The sequence below is a fragment of the Carettochelys insculpta genome, chromosome 7 (assembly GCF_033958435.1).
Source record: "Carettochelys insculpta isolate YL-2023 chromosome 7, ASM3395843v1, whole genome shotgun sequence".
In the NCBI taxonomy this organism is placed as follows: Eukaryota; Metazoa; Chordata; order Testudines; family Carettochelyidae; genus Carettochelys; species Carettochelys insculpta.
Genome location: NC_134143.1, coordinates 39456081 through 39459646, shown reverse-complemented (window position 1 = coordinate 39459646; position 3566 = coordinate 39456081).

Genomic DNA, 3566 nt, shown 5'->3' with positions numbered 1-3566 from the left:
TCGATGTAATGCTGTCCTACTTCAACATTGAACATCGACGCCACCAGCCCTGGAGGATGTGTAGACGTTACTCGTCAAAATAGCTTATTTCGATTTCGCTATCGAAATAAGCTATTTTGATGTAGCGTCCCAGTGTAGACTTAGCTTGTGAGTCACTCAGTTCTAGCTCCATCCTAAAGCCCACAACCCCTCCTACACCACATCCTCCTGCCTCACGTTAGAGTCCCCTTCCACACACTGAACTCTTAGTTAACAGAATCACAGGGCTGGAAGGGACCTCAGGTGGTCATCTAGTCCAGCCCCCTGCTTCAAGCAGGATCAACCCCCACTAAGTCATCCCAGCCAGGACCTTGTCCAGCCAGGACTTAAAAACCTCAAGGGATGGAGAATCCACCACCTCTCTAGGCAATGCATTCCAATGCTTCACCACCCACCTGGTGAAGTAGTTTTTCCTAATATCTAACCTATACCTTTCCCTCTTCCACTTCTGACCATTACTCCTTGTTCTGCCATCTGACACCACTGAGAACAGTTTCTCACCCTCCTTTTTAGAGCTCCCCTTCAGAAAGTTGAAGGCTGCTATTAAATCACCTCTAAGTCTTCTCTTCTGTAAACTAAACTAGCCCAAATCCCTCAGCCTATCCTCATAGGTCTTGTGCTCCAGACCCTTAATCATTTTTGTTGCCCTTTGCTGAACCTGCTCCAGCAAATCCATATCCTTTTTATACTGGGGGGCCCAAAACTGGACACAATATTCTAGATGTGGCCTCACCAGTGCTGAATAAAGAGGAATAACTACCACAATATTTCACTAATCAGCACACCCCCATTTGCCAACATGCCAGATAAAGTGTTTACTATCATTTGTATCCAGCCGGCATGTAACACCGTTGCCTTAAATGAGGCTACATCTACACTGACTATGGAAGATGGACCACTCAGGTTTGATCTTCCAAGGTGCAGTTTCGCACATGTGCAAAACAGCACATTCCAGGGTCACCATTGACCCCAGAACTCCTCATGAGCTGTGAAGTTTAAGGAAGATTGATGGGAGGAGTGCTCCCGTTAACCTTCCATGAAGACACACATGGAATTCAATGGCTGAAAAGTCCATTTTAGGTATGCAACTGGCATACCTAAAATTGAGTATCAGCAGTCGACTTTCCAGGTGAGTAAAGACACAGCCATAAGTACATGCCTAAGTGTGTGAACAACTGATGTGTTGGCTGGTTCTGCATCACTGCAGCTATGTATAATACATAACATCCCTTGTTTACAAGTACACTCCTTTCCATGTTCTCTGGCTCAGGGACTCTTCTAGAATTTCATACAAAGTGAAGCATTTCTATAGAAGAACTAGAGAGCTGCACTCACAGATATCCTCTAGCCCAGTAGTTAGGGCACTCAGTCGGGAGGGGAGATACCTAGAGTCAACTCCCTAATCAAACCTGCTCTCCTATAGGCCAGTACCTAAACCCCCAATCTGCAGGTGGCACACCACTTCTCCTTCACTCCCCCTAAGGGAACACCCCTTCAATCCCTTTTTGAAGGCAACCTGAAACATTTTTGGCCAAAATTATTCAACAGATTTGTATCAAATTGACAGAAAGTTTAAAGTTAATCAAAGCAGCATTTCTCAATGAATAAATTCCTATCCTGAAAAATATCACACAGCATAGACTGTAGGAACAAAGATGAAGAAGGGACATGAGAAAGAAAGTATTTGTATTCCCATTTTACCCGTGGTGAATCGAGGCACTGACAGATTAAGTCTTTGGCATATTAAGGGATTTGCAGGATTGGGACTGGTAGTAATGTGATATAACATAGGACAGATTGATGTGGCCTTCATACAGGTGCTTGAGGAAGATACCAGGAGACCTCCACTACTCGGTCTCTGAGCTCCTTGGCCTCAGGAACTATGCCCCTATCAACTCCAAGGGATATACTTTGACACAAAAGTTATGAGGTAGAAATGAGGCCAGTTCCACCTCCCCTAACAGGAAGACAGATTCCCCTTCATTTCAAGAAACCTGGAGAGGGAACTGGGCCTCCCTGAGGACCCCATAAGGAGGTGAAAGGCCACATCACTCCCAAACTAGGGTTGTGTCTGAATGGCACCATTTAGCAGTGATAATTTAGGACATGACCTACTTGAGCAACGGCAACATACAACTAGCTCAGTGTCCCCATTGCTAATGATAGCCCAAACTGGCCACTTCAGAGGATGGTATAAGAACCACACAGTAGCCAGATATGGCATAATTTTTCATAGGCTTCTTGCTTGTGGTATAGTAAAAGAATCTCTTTTATTTAAGCTCTTTTAATTTCTCTAATTATTTAATAAACAAGTGAGGCATGCGGAGTACTAAACACCAATAAATAACACATAAGCTGTGTCTACACATGCACGCTACTTCGAAGTAGCGGCACTAACTTCGAAATAGCGCCCGTCGCGGCTACACGCGTCAGGCGCTATTTCGAAGTTAACGTCGACGTTAGGCGGCAAGACGTCGAAGTCGCTAACCTCATGAGGGGATAGGAATAGCGCCCTACTTTGACGTTCAACGTCGAAGTAGGGACCGTGTAGACGATCCGCGTCCCGCAACGTCGAAATTGCTGGGTCCTCCATGGCGGCCATCAGCTGGGGGGTTGAGAGATGCTCTCTCTCCAGCCCCTGCGGGGCTCTATGGTCACCGTGGGCAGCAGCCCTTAGCCCAGGGCTTCTGGCTGCTTCTGCGGCAGCTGGGGATCCATGCTGCAGGCACAGGGTCTGCAACCAGTTGTCAGCTCTGTGTATCTTGTGTTGTTTAGTGCAACTGTGTCTGGGAGGGGCCCTTTAAGGGAGCGGCTTGCTGTTGAGTCTGCCCTGTGACCCTGTCTGCAGCTGTGCCTGGCACCCTTATTTCGATGTGTGCTACTTTGGCGTGTAGACGTACCCTCGCAGCGCCTATTTCGATGTGGTGCCGCGCAACGTCGAAGTTGAACATCGACGTTGCCAGCCCTGGAGGACGTGTAGACGTTATTCATCGAAATAGCCTATTTCAATGTTGCTACATCAAAATAAGCTATTTCGATGTTGGCTTCACGTGTAGACGTAGCCATAGTGATGGAACTGGTACGGGTTGGCTCTGATTTATTTTATTGAACCAGTCTTTCCATCCACTTCCATCCTTTGCCCTGGATTCACAATGATTTATTTATAAATACAATTATTAACTACTCTAGCTCTCCACAGTAATACATGTACATACATAACTGTGCAGCCAAAAATTTATTGATGATCATTATCTCCCATCAAAATTTCCTAAATCCCTTAAAGATAAGAGAAACAATTGGCCTCTCAGTGCGTCCTGAAAATAATCAAGATTTTTTACCAGAACCTTTGCAATGTTTCTTGATTTTGTGCCTTCCAAATATTGCTTTGTGAAATTATAGTTTCATGTTGAAAACATTCACACAGTTATTTGAATCAGTTACTTATGTAACAAAAATCAATGTTGCTATTTTATGTAGTGGGAATTTTCACCACTATTATGCAAATAGTGAAATTTCCATTTTCACAT